Genomic DNA, 19,014 nt, shown 5'->3' on the forward strand with positions numbered 1-19,014 from the left:
GAAAGCTTGAAATGTAGCCACCTAATAGGTCAAGCCATCTTTTCATATCAATCATATTCCTAGCAAGTTTTATAATTTTTCAGGTTTAATAAATCACTGTGTGCCGTTGATCTAGGCTAAAACTAGCCACCAAAGTATTTTAAGACTTCCTGGTTCCAGTTTGACGGGCCCCGGTGAATCTCCTACTTCTCTAACATTCATACCTTTGACACATACTCGTTAAGCACCAGAGTGTTCCAGGCTCGATACTATGTGTGCGGGGATTTAAAGGGCGAACAAGACAGACATGTTCTCTGCCCCCCGCCATGGAGCTGTGTCGAACAGAGAATGCAAGGAGGAAACATGTCACTGTGAGGAGGACAGAGATTCGTGTCTGTTGCCTTCACTGCTGTGTTTCTCAAGCAGGTAACAATGCCAGGCTCAGGAAGTATTTTCTGGAAGAATGGTATGAAGGGGGGAAGCACAGAGTCTACAAGGGCGTTCACCGGGGGACCTCAGCAGGTCTGGGGAGCTGAAGGGGGTCAGCCTAAAGAAATGGCATTTCCTCTGCTACTTGAACAAAGAGTGGAAGAGGAGAGGCAAGAGGGACACACGTGGAAGGAAAACTTGGCTCAGAAGCCCAGGGGTAAAGGAACTGAAGTTTTATTTATGCAATCATAGAGACAGACATACCCAGAGTGGCTGGCAGGGGAAGGACAGAGAAGAGTGATGACAAGAGAAGGGACTGAAATTCTTGATATAAGCACCAGCTCAGACAATCTTACCAAGCAAGTTAAGGATTTGGTACTTGATCCTACAGGCAATGGGAAACCATTGATGTGTTTCAAGTGCATGGGGGATGTGATCAGATTTGTATTTTTAAAAGATTCTTCAAGAGATAGAAGTCCTTGTAACTAAATTAGTTAAAGGATGTCTTGATTCTCCTAATCGTCCCGTTGCTCTACACTTGCTAGTCCCCTTTTTGCCTGCTCTGTAGGGTTCAATTTATAAAACATCTTTGTTAAAATCCCATGTCCCTCCTGTGAGCCCAGCCTTTCCTCTCAGAGAAGGCAGCATCATTGTCTCTTATCAGAGACTTTGTTCCTTCATCCATGTTTTTTTAATCCCATGTACCCTTCCAATAATAAATACACCATACCTTGATTTGCAATACCATAGACATGTATTTATACTTTGAGATTCTTCTCTCCTCTGTGATGACTCAATGCATTTAATACCCCAAAAAACAAATTCAAACCCCTCTGCCTCAGGAAATGCAAAGCTCTGCACGATTCCGAGAATACCCAGACAATGTTCTCATTCCTCTGGTGTGGTTTGCTCTCGTTCCAATCTGCTGCTCCCTCATCATTTCTGGGGAACTCATCATCACTTTTATATGCCGCCCCAACAGTCTGCAGGTGTACGTTGCCCCCAATCGCAGACCTTCCTCAGTCCCCGAAGCACAATTGAGGGCTTAAGAACAGAGGAGAATTTCAGAGAAGAAAAACACAACCAAACCTATCTGCTATCACATCCTTTAAGTGGAGGTCCTGGGTCGGTCAGTAGTTTCCTCTGGAGCCCTCAGCCTGCTGCTCTGTTTTCAGAACCAGTGTCAGTTCAAATGAGAGTCTGGTTCTTGCTCAACCTCCCGCCCTGTGAGTAGAGCCCAAACATTCCTTTTCCCTTAACCCCAGCCAGAGGTGTTAAAACAGGCCATCCCGTAATAAGCTTGCAAGGGTTGTCAACCTGGCAGAATGATGATAGCTGTTTACACTCCTCTGTGTTTCAACATTTCCCTTCCAGACTAGCTGCTGGGATTTACTTAACTTGGAAAACCAAAAGGCCTGTTACAGTGTCTTCTTCCACACTAAAAAGGAATCTTCCTTTGAAAAGCAATTCTGCAACATCCCCCTAGAACACAGACATGGAGCAGTTTTTTTGAGTAACTTTTTTTATTCACTTTATAGATGTATAAATATGTTTAATGGGGGGGGGGGAATTATACATACACCCACACAGTGGTTCTCAAATTTTCCAAGCTAATTACTCCTAGCAACTGAGAATTCCAAGAGGAGTGGAGCATGTTTTCTCAAAGCAGTCTGTGGCAAACATATTTCTTTGGAGTCTTGTATTTTATCTTCTAAATTTCATGTACATTTTTGCACCTGCAGCATAATATGTCCATTTATTTCAATACATAACAATAAAATGAAATATACTTAAACCCAGCCATAGTGCTGTAAGTGGGATCCACAAATTTCTATCATATAAAATACAGAATTGAATTATTCCAAGATTATTGAAATGACCTTGGCAAGCCTACCGAGGTGGGAGTTCTGGGAGGCCCCCAAGTTATCTACACGTTTGCCATTATCCTAAGTCTCACTGATATTCTGATACTTTTTGAGAAGAACTATAGCATGTGGCTTATACCAAAAAAGCTTGGTGAGGCATGAATATAGACTACTGAAGCTTCACCATAACACACTAGTTCGGCACTTGTCAGGATTCAGTCACTAGGTAAGTGACTTAATCCTACCCACCAACTTTGATGAGAAAATGTAACTCAACTTCTTGCCTCAAAGAAATTAGAAATTATTACGCATAATGAAATCTTGATGCCACTTTCAAAGTGTCGAAACTTTAAATGTTTTCTTCACCATTGGCTCTTAAAAAAGAGCCTAAAGCAAGGATTAAGATGCCAACATTTTACCTGAGAGGAGGAAGGCTGGAGCAATCAAGATGATGGGGAAAAGTGCAAAGCGTTGTTTTCAGAGCAGTTTGCTTATCTCAGGATCAAGATGACAACCCTAAGGGAGGCTCCTTGGATTGATTCATTCAGTACATGTAAACGGTCTGGAAGAGTAACGTGGAGAAACCACGCTTTAGAGAAGCCCACGAGACAGAGAATACAGGAAGAATTGATCTGCCTTTTATTTTCCAGGCTTATTTCAAGAACATCGAATTCCCCCACACTCCATTCTCTGGGGCACCTGGTCACAATGGCAGAGTCCTCGCTCTACAGTGAGGGGTTTCATAAGTCCAAAAGGGGAGACGACCCCCCATGCAGGCGGAGAGCTGAACAAGGACAAGAAGGAAGTTGTCAAGAGCCTCTGAGAAAGTTCACAAGGTCTGTGTCTTCCAAACAAGCAAGTTACACACCAAGGACAAAAAATTCTTTCCTATTCAATGTCTAGCAGATGTCCAACAAAAAAAGATGATCATCTTAACCCAAAGATGAACAAACTTCACATAAAGTCTACAGCATTGTCCCTCTGATTTGAAGTCTCTAGTCTATAAAGATGTTGCCGTAGCTTCTAGTCTGTTATCCCCAAACTAGTATTTAAAATGCCTTCTTGTACAGTTTTCTAAGCGTGTGTGTAATACTTGCCCCCTCCCATCATATTCTTGGTTGCTCTAAATCAGGAACAAAAATAGTAGAGCATAATAGTTAAGAACATGATGTTGGACAATTTACTAACCATTAGAATTCTATTTCTTAATAAACTCAGTCTTTTATAAGAAATAAGCACTCTAATGCATAAAAAACACTTTGTAACTCCCTGGCACCTGGTACTTAAATATTTTACATTGCTACTATCATTATTATTATTATTATTCATACCACAAATCAATTAATAAAGTCTGGAACATACCATAAATGTTCAGTCAAATGTTTTGCTCCATGATTGATCCGTGTAGGCTATGCTTTTTAAAATACCCCCCTATGTAGGAAAGAATAAAACGCTTTCCGGGTCCTTTCGATTTATTTGTCAAATGAGGGGATTAACCTAAATGATCTCCAAACTCCATCAATTTACTGGTTATTTCTTAAAGTTATTTTTCTTTGTTGAAACATCTACTTGCAATCTCTTCTAGTTACTAGCCAAGGTAAGTCTAACAACAGATGCTATTATGGAGAAATTATGAAAATGAGCCCTGGCTGTGTGAGATATGATTCACAGTGATGATGCAGATGAGCTCGACTCGCATATCTCACTGATTTAGCAAATCTGAGCAGATACAAAACTAGACTCATCATCTCCTGCTGTAAAATTTCTCTTTTTCTCTGTCCCAGTGAGTAGTTTGTTCATCCACCCAAGATCCCACAGCAAAGACCAAGGTAGCATTTCCTTTAAGCTCAACATGTCTTGTTATTTGCATCTACATCATATACATGTGAATCCTTCCAGGGCAACCCAGGAGCACCACCTCATTCCAGCCACTGTCATCTCTCTCTTCATTATAGCACAATAATCACCTTGTTTTTCTACAATTATTCCCGAATCCATTCTCCACATCCCCAAATACGCCCATTTTAAAATCAAACCTATCTTCCTGGCTCCTGGGTTATAATCCCTCTGTGTCTTCTGTGGTAGGTTAGGTTATTATAGAAAAAAACACTCTCTCTCCCACCTGCCTCCTTCTGTGCCCCAGTGATGTTGTGCATGGCCACACGACTTCCTCAGGCCAGTGGGATTTTAGTCCATGTGACGCAAGCAGAAGCCATGCCTGTCGTTTGCTGTCAGTCTTGTTTTTTTGAGCTTTTGCTGTGACCATGAGAAAGAGCTTCCTTTGGCAGCTACTGGCTGTTGGGCCAACACCACAGAGTGATACGTGTGGAGTGGAGCCTCTTTCATTGACCCTCAGATATGCGGCCTCTTACAGCCAAGCCAACCCAGTCGACTTGTGTAAGCAAAAAAACAAATGCCTACTCTCTTATGCCCCTCAGGGGCCGTGGTCGTACGTCCCGCAGCAATCACTAACTGCTACAGCTTCACGTAAAATCCACTTAGAAGGTCCTGGGATCGAGCCCCGCCTCCGGCTCTCCGCTCAGTCAGGAGCCTGCTTCCCCCTCTCTCTCTGCCTGCCTCTCTGCCTACTTGTGATCTCTCTCTCTGTGTGAAATAAATAAATAAAATCTTTTAAAAGAAAGAAAGAAAGACTTCAGACAACCTAAAAGGACCATTATGGGTTTCTTCAGCCTCAGCTTGCAGCATGCTCCCTCTTCTTCCTCCCCACACTACACTCCGACCTCCCTCTCAATTCTTCAGATGTGTCAAAGGCCTTGCCCGGCACGGAGTCTCTACGTGGAGTCTGGGTGCTATTTCTCTTTCCTCTTGGTTAAGCCAACTTCCACTCACATTCGCTCTATCTGTCCATGTTCCTGCCATGGAGAAACAGCTTTAAACCTCCTCCTCACCAAATACCAGGCTGGGAATCATCCCCCTGTTACATATTTCCTCCTCACTCTGTGCATTTCCTTCATTGTACTCAAAAGACTTGTGATTTATTGGCTTGGGGAAATCGTTAATGCCTCTTACACTAAATAGTGAGCTCTGTCATATCAAGGATGACGTCAGTCTTATTTACCTCCGTACCATCATGACTAGCTTGAATAAAGAGTTTGATCACTCATACTTCCTTGTTTGGAGCCGATTGAAATAGTATTTATATACTGTTTATCTTATATCAGATGATGTCAATAAAACTAACATATGTTAGAGCCCTTCAAGTGTGGGTTGATTCAACTGAGCAGACAATTTTCTTGTCTTTCTAGGATCCGGTCTAGTTCTCATATTCTGGTCACTATGATACATCTAGGTATGTCACAGATCCAAAATGATAGCTAACAATCTGTCTTTTCCTTGTTTTATGGCTAGCAATATCTTTTGGCAAATTCAATGACGATACCCCATTCGTAAACAAAAATTGTAAAAGAAATTAGAACTTCTTTTTTAATGTTAAGGAAATTTTTAAATTAAACTGTTGCCAAGGGAGAAGGGTGAAATGAAAATATCTCGAGTCCAGAACTGTAATGGAGGAAGGGGCAAACCAGGTAACAGTGGGGGGGTGGGGGGGGGGACAAACCTGTTAACCCATATATGCAAGAAATTGTAATTGGCAAGAAAAGAAAAAGAGAGAGAGGGAGGGAGGTGGAGGGAAAGAAGACAGGAAGAGAGGAGGGAGAGGAGGGGGAAGAGAAGAGACAGGAGGAAAAAAGACTTTCGGTGTCAGCAGCCCCAGTGTTTGAAACGGAATTGGAACATAAGCTCCTGACTATGAAATCATCTCCCTCCTCAGGCTTCAGAAATAGCTGTGAAGGGGTTAACCCACAGTCTGAAGGCTGGAACTCTGCCTGGGCCCCTCTCTGCCAAAGCAGCTGTGTAAGCAACAGACTCTGTAACCTTCAGAGCAGCTGTTAGGAGCAGCAGAGAATGAGGGTCAGCCCATATGGGAAAAATAGGTCAAATCAGCATTTTTACACAGAAAACCTCAAGGTAAACCTTCTTGCTGTGTTTTATGATAGGCCCTTCTATAGTATCAAAAGATCTGTTCTTCCATTGCTATAAACCATTAGCAAGCAAGACCAAGAGGGCTAGATTTTATCAGGCTTCTCTTCAAGAATGACCCACCGAGATTGGCCCCAAAGCACCTGTGTTTCTCTACCTGGGGACAAAACAATTTGATGACAAGCTGAACTAAATCTTAAGGGCTGTTCGCACGCTGTGGCTGGATTCTCTTAAGTGATACGTGTAAGGTACTTAACATTACACCCACGTAGTGAACGTTTATGGTCTGATCCGCCCCCAAATAAGCTCTGTTCCTGTGTTGGGTTACTGCTTCAACTTAGCCGGAGAATTAAAGGAAAAATTGCCATCTTCTTACACCTCCCAGCAAGTCACCACCACTGACTGACCCAGGGATGTCTATCCAACAGAAACTGGATTAATAAGAGTATCCCACATCCCCGACACAGTTTATTGGCCTGGGATAGGGAACAGGTATCCTTGGCTTTTCTAAAGTTCTCCTTATGCCACTTTGCTTTTAGGAAAAGACCTACTTTAGTACCTGATTTCACTAATCGAAAGAAACTTGAAGAGGATTTTTGGTTTTAAGAAAAAAGAAGAGTGAAAATAGCATTCATGCTTCGTTTGCAGCAGGCATTCATGGAGGTAGCCCCCACTCTGAGCTACGAGTGGCGCGCCCAAACTCTTTCCCTGGGAACTACACTCAGCATCTCCACATCAAGCTACCAGAGCTTTGAACTATGTCTGTGAGCCTCTGTGCTCGCTCGCTCTTTCTCTCTCTCTTTCTTTCTTTTTTTTTTCTTTCTTTCTTTCTTCCTTTCTTTCTTTCTTTTATTTTTTTGGTGCATCTGTTAGCAAGACATGCTAAGGTATCAGAAAAGCACAAGAGAGGTAATTTGGATGGGGTCTTGGAACGCTCAAAAAATTTTTCCACATAAATTGATGTTGATTGCTTCTTCAATTTACACCATTCTAGGTTTTCATAGGAACGCTCTACTTTCAGAGAGTGGGGGCCACCTGTACCAGACTTCTGTTGAGGTAACTTAAACTTTTCCTCAGGCTCAATTTGTTGATTGGTTTGTTGTTTATTAACTTGGGACAAGAGAGAGGGAGAGAATTTGGATTCCTCAGTGGTGCAGTTGAGAAGGAATGAGGGGAAAAGCTGCTGGCATCTGTTTCCTGCTGGGTAGCAAAAGCCAGTGTGAGAGAATAAAAGCAGAAAGGAATAGAGAGAAGAGAAAAAGACCAACCTAGCAGCTTTCAAGTCACCTCTAAAACCAGCCAGAGTCCTGCTTTCTTTCACACGCAACCCAGAGTTCTGTTTAATATCCACTGATCTCTAATAACAATGATAAATAATACTGTTGACTCTATAATCATATTTTAGAGACCCCCAAATCAAGATTCTTGGTCTAAAAATCTCACATGTGTGATTTTTCTAAAGCCAAGTCTTACAAATGCGTAAATGCCCACTGATACTTTGTCAAATAGGTAACACATCATCTTTTTAAAGGGAATAGAATTCCACGATGTTAGGAATATCCTCAAGTAGGCAGTAACATGGGGGCCCTAATCTGGAGTGCTGAAAGCAATAGACATCATATGGGAAGACACAGAGTCGATCTACTTCTCCATAAAGAAAAACAATTCTGAATTGAAAAAAATGGGTTCAACCACAGTGCCTAAAATCTATATTAATATTATTATACTCCTAAGGGTGCCAGAACAAATATATGTTATCTCGTTGTTCCTGTGGAGAATTTCATAGGAAGAACTGTAAAGAGAGAATATACATGCGTGTGCATGTATGTGTGTGTGTGCATATATATATGATATTAAAAATATATATGTATGATATTAAAATTAATCGAAATGCTCTCAAGCCCTAAGCAAAATGGCTCTAGTAGTTAAGAGTCCGAGATTGTTGCTCCATCCAGGCTGGACCTTATCAAAAGTGTGAAAGAGGCAAAACCTGTTTTCAGTTTTTCTCATGATATGTGCATCTCTCAAATCTAACTGTAAACACATTTCTTAGGACTGTCCTGCAAAATTAATTGCTCCCTGCCCTGAACTCCTATAAGACTGTGCTTCTTGTTAAATCTCCCATCCTATATGGTAATTCTGCTTTTTCTGCAACAATATGAGCTTTTCAAGGGCAAAGTTTGTTTTGAAAAATAATGTGTTAACCAAATTGATTGTTCTTTCCTCAAAGAAGTGAATTGAAGAAATGAGTTAAGCTTCAATAGCTAAAAAATTGCATTAAGATAAGCTCCTTGTGTTTCAATTCTCTGAGGACAAAAGCAATGACTGTTTTTGACCATGACCCAAAATAACAAACACATTTTATTTTGTAACACAGTACACATGTACATAGATATATAAAACCAAAACAGAGATTTCACAAAAACAATATTTATTTTTAAAACATGGGACAAGTTCTGACATCTAGTTCATTTTTTTCTTTTCATTAATAATAGTTGTGATTCATTAAAGCAATTTTATGACTCCTAATGAGTCATGACCCATAGTTTGAAAATATTGCTCTCATGAGAACATACGGTTTGGTGCATGTTTATCAGAGAAAGTGAGAAAGTTGAGTGAAATCCTCAAACCAGGTAAAGTATCAAAAGGGCAAGGATGTCTATAGCTCTCTTAACTTATAGGTCACAGAATTATGAATTCTTATTAATATTAGCCCAGGAGCAAAATTTAAGACTCTCCCACTCTCAATATATTTTTAATCTATGTATTACAAGATATATGTAAGATAGCAAAGTCTTGGAGGATTTATTCTTTCCTTCAACAGTTTATTGGGCACCGTGCTTTAGGTACTGGAGCTGTAGGGGTGAGTAAAATGTCCCAAATCCCTGTCCTCATGGAGTTTACATTCTAGTGAGGAAGACCGAGAAGAAACACAGGCATGTTTAATATAATTTCAGGTAGTGATAAATGTTATGAAAGAAAACAAATTATGGCCAGAGTCTAGAAGCTGGTGGAAGGAAAGGGGAAAGGGCTATTCTAGACAGGGTGGTCTGGAAAGGCTTCCCTGTGAAGGTGATACTTGAACAGAGTCTGATTGAGCCAGCTGAATGTCTAAAGAGATGTACCAAGCAGAGTAGCAACTGTCATAAATATGTTTGTGCTCCAATAAGGGGGTTCTGGGCAGGTGGCATGCTCAGTAGACATAGCAATCACATCCATAGTATAGATGGACCCGACCACAACCCCTTCTGAGAGAAACTACCTGGAACGTAATCACTGGCCATCTGGCAGAAGTAGGCAGTCATGGCAGTAACATGTTCTCCCCTCTTCGTCCAGCATGTCTGCCACGAGGTTTGGCCACTTGACCCAAGATTCCTAGACTTCCTAGAATCCAAGACTCCTATCCTAGACTAGACTTCAATAACCTGACAGATAATAAGGATTACTTCCTGTTATGGGTTGAATTGTGTCCCACTCCAAATTTCATATGTTGAAGTCCTAGCCCCTAATACCTCAGGGCTTGGAAAGATGGCAGTTGAAGATGTAATTCATGAAGATGACATCCTACTGGAGTAGAGTGGTCCCTAATCCAATAAGACTGATGTGTACTCACAAAATGGGGGGGGGGGGATTTGGACATAGATATGCCCACGAGGAGGCCACCATGTGAATATGGAAATGATCATCTACAGACCAAGGAGAGAGGCCTGGAACAGCCCCTTCCCTAACCCTACCGATACCTTGCCATTGGCCTTCCAGTCTCCCGGACTGCGAGACAATAAATGTTGGTGGTTGAAGCCTCCCAGCTTGCAGAAGTTTGTTATAACAGCCCTCGCAAACCATATACCTCCCTTGGGGGTGCAGGGGCGTTGAGTGGATTCTGTGTGTAGTAAGATTGTTAATATATGGATGAATTGCAGCCCATGCAGCAGACTATGGCTCTATAGTATGAATATCTCCACTTTTTAGCTGAGCCAACTGCATTTCCCACCCTCCAGGGCAGTTATGTGTGGCCATAACACATAACTCCGGAGCTCTGGCCAACGAACTGTGATCAGATGTATCTTGTGGCCACTTCCAGCAGCCTTCCCAGAAGCAGCTGGCAGCTTTTTTCTTTTTCTGTATCCCCTCTTCCTTCCTGGTGGCTGGAATGCAGACCTGCTGGTGGTATTTAAACCATGAGTGACACTGAGAGTGAAAGCCGTGAAGGATGAAGAAGCAGAATAAAAGGAACATGGATGGTTAAAAGCTGTGTGGAACAGAATCTTCATCACACCAGCACCGAGTTGCCCTCACCTGGACTTTGACAGGAGAAAGAAACAGTCTTTTATCTGGTCTACACCATTGTTTGGGGAGGGAGGTTAACTATTACTTGCCGTGGAATCTAATCTGAACCAATACAAGCATGCGAAGTGAAAACAGGAGGAAAACAGAACCCAAGGGAGGATGTTAGCCATGGAGGAAGGAAAATCAGATTAAGAAGGAAGAATCAAAGCGATATGAGGAAAACCAGGCAGGAGGAAATTATATCTGGAAAGCTAAAAAGAAGGGAGAAATAAAGCATTAGATATTACTGAACGGATACAAGGACCAGGAAATGTCTCCTGTCTTCTCCAACTTGGTGTGCATGAGAATCGTTCTTAGTCTCACTAACATGCCCAATAAGATTCAGGAGGTCAGTGTGGAAGTTCTAAAATGTTGCCAGATGATGTTGGTGTCAATACTCTCGGTACACTTGGAAGGGCAAAGATTGAGGCCAGAGTGGTTCTCAAAGACAGTTCTTGAAGTGGCAACATCAGCATCACCAGGAACCTGTCAGAAGTGCACATTCTTGTCTGTACCCTAGACCCACTGAATTGAGGGGGGGCGCGGGGTCGGGGACAGAGGCGGGGCGGTAGCAGTCTGTTTTACCCATCAGGTGATTCTGTTCACCCATCAGGTGATTCTGATGTCTACTGAAGGTTGACAGCCACTAGTGAGAGCAGTAATAGTAATAACAATGACTCCCACAGACGTCGACCACCAGCTGTGGCCCAGCCCCGTAAACACCTTTCTTACATCATCTTATTAGCTCCTCACAACGATCTATTTTATCAGTGAGGAAAATACGACTGAGAGGTTATGTACTTTGCCAAGGTCACACAACTCACAAAGGGTGGATCCAAGAAACCATGTCTGTCTGGCCCCCAGTCCTGTGTCAGCTGTCCTTCAGGGTCAGCAGTGTTATCACTAGAAATGATTTCAGCGAGTCTGAAGTCAAAAGCCACACTGCAGTGGCTTTGAAAGGGAGGGAGTGGAAAAGTGGGTAGAGAACACTTTTTCAAGAACTTCAACTTTGAAGGAGAAAAGAGAAGCCAAGTAAGAACTGGAAGGTAATGGAACGCATGTACTGTTTCTTGCTTGATTGTCTGTTTTTAAGAAGAGGAATGCTCAGAACTTAAAGAGGAAAAGAGAATCTCAAGTTTCAGGGATGTGTTAGAGATTGCAAAAGATCAAACCTGAGCACAATCGGGGAAGATGAACGAGGAAGGAAAGACAATTGATGGTGTCAGGAGTGCTCCGAGGAAATGGGATTTTTATCCAGCAAAGGGGAGAGGCTGAGGCAGAGCATAATCGTGAACTCTGAATATCTAGTGAGCTATTATATGGAGGGGGAACAAATCTTATTTTTATAGCTCTAGAGAGTGGACCAAGGGATGGAAGTTACATGGGACAGATTTCACCTTAAAATGAGAAAGAACTGTCTAATGATTTAAGTTATTTGGAAACAGAATGATTTGCCCTTTGAGATGGTGATTTTCTTACAGCTGAAAGCACTTAGGGAAAAGCTATTTGACATCCACAAGGCAAGGTGTATAAAGGATTATTCCCGTGAATTCACCAGGGGCTTTAACTATGTTAAAATTTTATGCTATGTCCCTGCACTGCCTGTTCCTTTAGTAAACCACTGAAGTATAGTTACTGCTTATGGTAAGGATTTTCTTTGTTTGTGTAGTTTATATCTTGAAGCCTTCTTGCTCTAATTTACAAGTGATGGAGATTACCTGCCTCTCTGACATTATTAAAATGTATTTGAAATAATCTAAGTCACCATTTAGACTTAAAATCTGTGCTTCTGAAGTCTCACTTTTTAAAATGGATCCTGTTTCTAAGCTTCCACTCATTTTTTTCTTTTCCTAGCTTTTTTTTTTTTTTTCAAGATTTTGTTTTTTTGAGAGAGAGAGAGAGAGGGCATGCACGCATAAGCAGGGGGAGTGAAGAGGGAGAGGGAGAAGCAGGCTCGACACTGAACAGGGAGCCTGATGCGGGGCTGGATCAGAGGACCCTGGGATCATGACCTGAGCAGAAAGCAGACGCTTAACCTACTGAGTCACCCAGGCGTCCCTACCTGATTTTGACTATACAACTAGTGACTGGATTTTCTTATTACGCTAAGCTGGAGTCCATTCACAGATGTTGTACAGACATTCAGCAGACATCACAGTGACGTAACAGATAGTCTCTTCTCCCATAAGATGTCATTATTTTCCAAAGAGAGAAAAATCATCTTTCAGTGAATTTATGAAAAGAAACCCCCAAAATTCGCACATCTCAACAAATCCCAAATTTACCCTATGTAGGCTTCATCTGTTCTTTTCTCTCATAGCCTCAAGACCTCGACGTAACCTGAGAACTTTCTGGTCTCTCCACTGTGGGCCACCAGGTCACTGGAAAGGAAGCCCCAATGAAAGCCCTCTGCCTTTCAAGAAAATGAGCACAACTCACCAGAGTAAGTGGTGGCTTGTTTGGCCCATTGGTGAAAGGGCAGAACACAAGCCATGGAGGAGTTCTGGGGAGCAACACCATCTGTTGCATCTGTTGTGCAGAACAGTTGGTCCAAGGACCATATTGTGGACTGCAACCAAGAGCTGGCATTTACAGAATTGCCCTTTCCTCTTGGGTTCAAATTCACTGCTGCAGCTAGTGCTTTGTGAAACTTAATTTAAATTTTTGCAAGGCGACCAGAACCTTCTCTCTCTTAGAGTCAACTGGAACACTTGGGCACCAACCCTTGTTCTTGGCTCATGAACTTGGAAAGATCACTTCTAAGGTTATAGCTAAGTTTTTAACGTGAATCACAATATGTGGGTATGCTTTTGAGCAGAATGTCTTTCTCTTTGCATATCTTTGTAATATTTTGTAGAATATGGTGATTAATCTATAAGTATATATATGCATATGTATATATGTTTGAGTGTATATACATATATATGAATACAACACATGTATGAAATTTTGGACATTGGCTTCTCAAGCTTCAGATTGTAAGTAACAATTCCACTTGACATACTGTCACATGATATTTGCATATACACATATTATTAGCTACATGTCAGAGAATGAAAAGAATATATACCAAGCAATTCCATTCTTTCGTTGAAATAGCTTAAAGAGAAACGTTTCACATGGCAATGTTAAACTGCTAATATTTGGGTCCTTCTCACTTATTTGAAGGTCAATAAAATTTACAAACAATGTAGCCCAGAAAGGCAGCATTCTAACATTCTAAGATGACCTTTGAAAATAATTTGCTGGTGGCACATACTATCATGTTTTAGTGTGTTTCAGAAACTGCTATACTTACTTTTCTCACCTTTTAAAGTCCCAAATAATCCTCAAATGGGCCTTTTAAATTTTTTTGTAATACAATCATGACATTTTAGTTAAATTAGAAGAATTTTTAATAAGGTCATCATTCCTCAAAATATTTGGAAGAACTAGTTGGAAAACTGGTCTAAAAAGATTTCTTTCTGATTTAACTCCTGAGTTTTTCTGTGATTGGTTAGTAGATCTGTTCTATTTCTTATCCTGAGAGAAGGAAAGAGCCTTTTCAACCTCGTGCCTTTGGAAGCAGGGCTATTAACAGTGGACCACTAGGGGGTAGCAGGGAACCGGGAATCAGGAGCCATGGGTTTGGTTCTCAGCACTAGGCTTTCCACAGTCGTCCTGTACACCTTCCAAGCGTCGGTTTCCAAAGTAGAGCCACACGCCACAATTTTGGTATAGCTGTTGTTTTTAGAATGTGGTTAAGACCGTGACCCACTTGGAAGGTGTGATGTACAGGGCGACATGGGTTGGGAACCCAAGGGTAGGCCACCAAAGATCTGTTTGTGTAAGGGAAGGCAGAGGGTCCTGGGGACTCTCCATTCTAAAGCCCAGTGGCTTGGTCCATGTGCAGGAGAGGGTGGAGAATGTCGGGAAAGGAAGAGACTTTGAGTACAGCCAGGACTGTGTTGTTGGCGCAGCTCCCTAGCTTCCTCCTACACCTCATGTGGGGTATGACGTGGTCGATTGTTAGGGCAGCGCATGCAGATAAATATCAGACTGTTCATTTGTACGAAGACATTAGCATTCAGGGATCACAGGACACTATCTCTGTGATGACTGTATTCTCTCCCTTTGGGAGACCCTCGGGAAAAACCAAACAATAATCCGAAAGTTGTGGGGTGAGGACTGCTGAAGGTTTGTGGGTAGGGTGCATCTGTCTCTCGAGGATGTGATCTCGGGCCGACCAGAACCCTTGGGGTCTGTTAGCTAAAGCTGCCTTTCCATTCTTTTCTGGCACACGTGGTCCACTGGTTTACCCAGCCTGGGAAAAGTGGTTCTATATTTTAGAAAGAGCTTGACTAAATCCCTGATTCCTCCTCTGAGTTAGGGTTGTGATTCTGTGCAGTCTCCGAGTGGGAACATCACCGAGTGGTTGAGAGTTCTAGCCCCGGAGCCAGGCCGCTGGGTTCCGGTGGCGCTGCTGGAGCTGGCCCTGTGGGGCACAGCATTGCCTCTCTCTGAGACTCCGCCTTCTCCATCTCTAAAATAGGAGCAGTCGTGGCATCTCTTTTCCAAAATTGTCGTGAAGATTGCATGAGTTAATACATAAAGCTATTGGACAGGGTGCCTGACACAGGATGAGCACTAACATTTTAGCTATTTGGAAAAATGCACTTGCCTCTTTTCTTTGCAATTTTTTTTTTTTTTTTTTTTTTTTTTGGTGGCCTTAATGAGTCTAAGTAATGACTTAGTGTGCTCCCTAACAGGGCGGTATTGGAACATGGTCAGGAATTTAATATATGCATTTACACATGCTGATTAGTTAGTTCACAAGGACAGTTTTTTTTTAGCAGAACTATTTTATATATACGTGCTGATTAGTTCATGGGCCTAGCTAATATTTTTCACAGTAGTACTATTACTATTCTCATCATAATGAATCACAATTCTAAAATAAACCTTTTTTTTTTTTTTTTCCTGTTAACGAGCATGTATTCCTTAGACACAAAGGAAATATCCATTCCTGGTTGAAGCCTTTTTCAACCAGAGTCATGGCCTTCAAAAGGAGACAACCTATTGATCACTTCCAGAGTTGTGCCATGGAGAAAAAGAAAAAAAAAAGGAAGCAGAGAAACGGAGCCTTGGGGACATGTTTTGCATATGTTAGCTAAGTCCAACGCGAGCTTTCCACATTTGAGTGTCGAGATACGTTGTGCTGTCTTAGCCCATTCCAGCTGTAAGGTCAGAGTCAATGAAGAAAACAAATAGTTCCAAATTACTGGGTAAAAGTTTCAAAATAAAAATAGAGGACAACTTTAAACCACGTAAATGAAACATTTTTAGCCATTCTAAGTAGATGCAGTGGGATTTGCTTCTTTTGTGGTTGGTTTTAAATCATTTAATTCACGTAAAATATATTATCCCAGGCAACTTTTTAATCTCATCTTTTGAGGGTTTAAGACTTAATAAGCAGCAAGCTAAAAATGTAGTTAAATGTGTAAATCATTTGTACAAATAATCGATAATAGGATTTATTAGAGAATATAATAGCCAGTGTAACATTTAATCTTGAGTAAATGAATAATTTGTGAAGTACTTCATGACTTTTCAGGAAATTTATAATCGCATGGTTAGATTTGTGCTTTAGGTAATTTCAGAATATAGATTTGTGCTTTGGGTAATTTCAGAATATAAAATAATAAAAATATTATAGGATGAATTCTTGAAATTTGGGATAAAAAGAGCATGATTGATGTTATGAAATCATTGTTTTAATTACACTTTCCTTAGCTGTTGGATTATATCCACGGCCTTTTAATGTCAGTTTCTGTGATTTAAAAAATCCCCTTCACATTCATCTCCGTTTCTAGCACCACTTCCCTGCTGGCTCACTTTTCAGAATTGTACATGCATACCATGAGGAATACCAGGGGCAGGTCAACAGACACCAACATTAACAACAAAACCAAAAGTCAGCATTTCCTGTTTATAGTTCTCAAACAAGGGTTGTATTTATGACTTGGTATAAGAACTGTACCCTGGCAAGTAATAAGAATGGGCCCAAGTTCTCAGAGAGAGATGGCCATTGAGAACCCAGAGACAATGCCCAGGGTGACAGTGTCTTCAGTGGGTCCCCAGGGACCATGGATGGCTTGGTTCTCAGCTGAGTAAAAACTCAATTCAGTCCATGTATCTGGATAATCAGCCTCTTGGAGACTCACATTAACCGAATCATCTCTGGTCGATGCATAAATCAGAATCCCAATTAATTAAGTTGCAGTGAAAAATACGTACTCGTTCCTGTTACCATAATATCTGAGCTGGCCAGGGATGGTGTGCCATTTTGCTCCCTACTGTGACCAAGGTGCCTAACACAGTATTTTGCAAATAACAGCCATTCAGTAGGTATTAACTAAATTTAAAGGACAAAGAGGGACACAGAGAGAGAGAGAGAGAGAGAGAGAGAGACCCAGGAAAGGATACAGCCAAGTAAAATGTCATCCAAATCTTAAAAGCTTAGTGTTCCAGCCCACTCCTCAGGCAACATAGGTGTGTGATACACTAGTTAATGCCTGTTCATACTGGTTCTTCAGATTCCATTGTTTTCGCTTGAGGGGAAAAAAAAAAGAATTGAATTCTTTCAACCTCTTTGATTTTCAGCCTTTTTCATTCTCTTTATAATTCAGTCTTTCTGTAGAGAGATTTCCTTATAACTCGTAAAATGTTAACTTTTCCACGTAAACTTTTCCAGCCCTACCTCTCAGGGACTCAACAATGGTCAGCTTGCTTGAACATCCCAAACCTCCCCAGACACACATTAGTGGACAGTCTCTTTGTTCTTTGAGAGACAGTCCTCCAAAATGGGGATCCCCTTCCTCACCTTTATGTACCATCTACTTAGAATATCCGAAAGAAGAGTGCTTCTTTATTAGAAAATATATTTCAACACCTCTCCCCACCCCACCCCCAAAAGGTAATGGCAATTCCCTGTCAGTACCCACCTGCCCACCCCCAGCAACACAAACACAAAAGAAAACGAAACTTCTATCCAATTTGTAAATTCCTATACTTGAAACTGATTGCTACTTGGTACTTCAGAATTATGCGTATGTATTGACAATACAGATTTCATCTTCTCTGACATTTTGGGGCCCCGGTTTGTGCAACAGTTTTCTATGTTAAAAAGTTAAATAATAATTCCCTCATTCTAATTCTTGGCCCAAATCAGACGTCCGCATGTGTCAAAGAAAGAATTGCTGAGCTGACAGCTCGCCGCGTCCATGGTTGATCAATTACCTGAATTACCTGCAAAGCTCTGAATCCTGCTTAGAAAACATGCAGGAAGCCTAGGACCAGACATGATGCCAAGGAGTGCTGTGAGCCTTCTCCTGTCCTGGGTCACAGCCTCAAATACAACACTGAGCTGGGAGGGATCATGTCCAGAATTCAGACTTCCTCTCTCAGCCTTCTTTCCCAGCAAATGTCTAGGGAAATTTTCCCTGTTAAGGCTATTCCTATTATCTTCATTATTCATGCTCAAAATAATAAAGATAATGTTGAGAATTACAGTCATTGTGATGATGCTAATAATAGACTAATATTAATCAAAAGTCTCTTCCGGCCAAGTCTCTTCCTAGTATTTCACAGATATTGTCTCATTTCGTCTTCAGAACAACTCTATGAGGTTTTATCTTTTTCATTATTCAGATGAAGAAATTGAGGCCTAGAAGATTAAAAAAAAAAATCACTTAAGATTAAGCAATCATGCAGCAGTTAAATGGCATAACCAGTACTGGACCTCTGGACTGTTTGACACCTCTTTTTTTTTTTCTTTTTAAGATTTTATTTATTTGTTTGAGAGAGAGTGTGTGTGAGAGAGATGGCAGCAGCAGGGGGAGCTGCAGAGAGAGAGGGAGAAGCACGTTCCCCAGTGAGCAGAGACCCCAGGACCCTGGGATCATGACCTGAGCTGAAGGCCAAAGCTTAACCAACTGAGCCACCCAGGCGTCCCATGTGTGACTCCTCATTTCTTAACTAGTACTTTTGGCCTCTCCCATCTTAAATCCCAGTAGAGAAATTAGTTGCATGACACATGTCAACAAGAGAATCTCAGATTTCTTTTTTTTTTTTAATGTTCAGTTAGCCAACGTATTATACACCATTAGTTTAATGTCGTGTTCAATGATTCATTGGTTTTGTATAATACCCAGTGCTCATCATCACAAGTGCTCTCCTTAATACCCATCACCCAGTTACCCCTCTTTCCGCCCCCTTCCCTTCTGAAACCCTCAGTTTGTTTCCCAGAGTCCAGAGTCTCTCATGGTGTGTCTCCCTCTCTGATTTCCTCCCATTCAGTTTCCCCTCCCTTCTCCTATGGTCCTCCGTGCTATTTCTTATGTTCCACATATGGAACTGGAGGGGATTTTGCTAAGTG

The 19,014-nt window shown here is 41.5% G+C and overlaps 1 protein-coding gene across 2 annotated transcripts in view; it reads left to right on the forward strand.

Moving 5' to 3' along the window:
• Nucleotides 1–3,224, forward strand: part of LOC309870140 (uncharacterized protein) — a 101,959-nt gene extending 98,735 nt beyond the window's left edge. For both annotated transcript variants that reach the window (XR_014314505.1, XR_014314506.1), the window contains exon 7: nucleotides 2,924–3,224. The gene's annotated coding sequence lies outside the window, so the exon portion shown is untranslated. The remainder of the gene's footprint in view (nucleotides 1–2,923) is intronic.
• Nucleotides 3,225–19,014: the final 15,790 nt, after the last annotated feature.

The sequence above is a fragment of the Mustela nivalis genome (genome assembly GCF_964662115.1).
Source record: "Mustela nivalis genome assembly, chromosome: 7".
NCBI classification, from domain to species: domain Eukaryota; kingdom Metazoa; phylum Chordata; class Mammalia; order Carnivora; family Mustelidae; genus Mustela; species Mustela nivalis.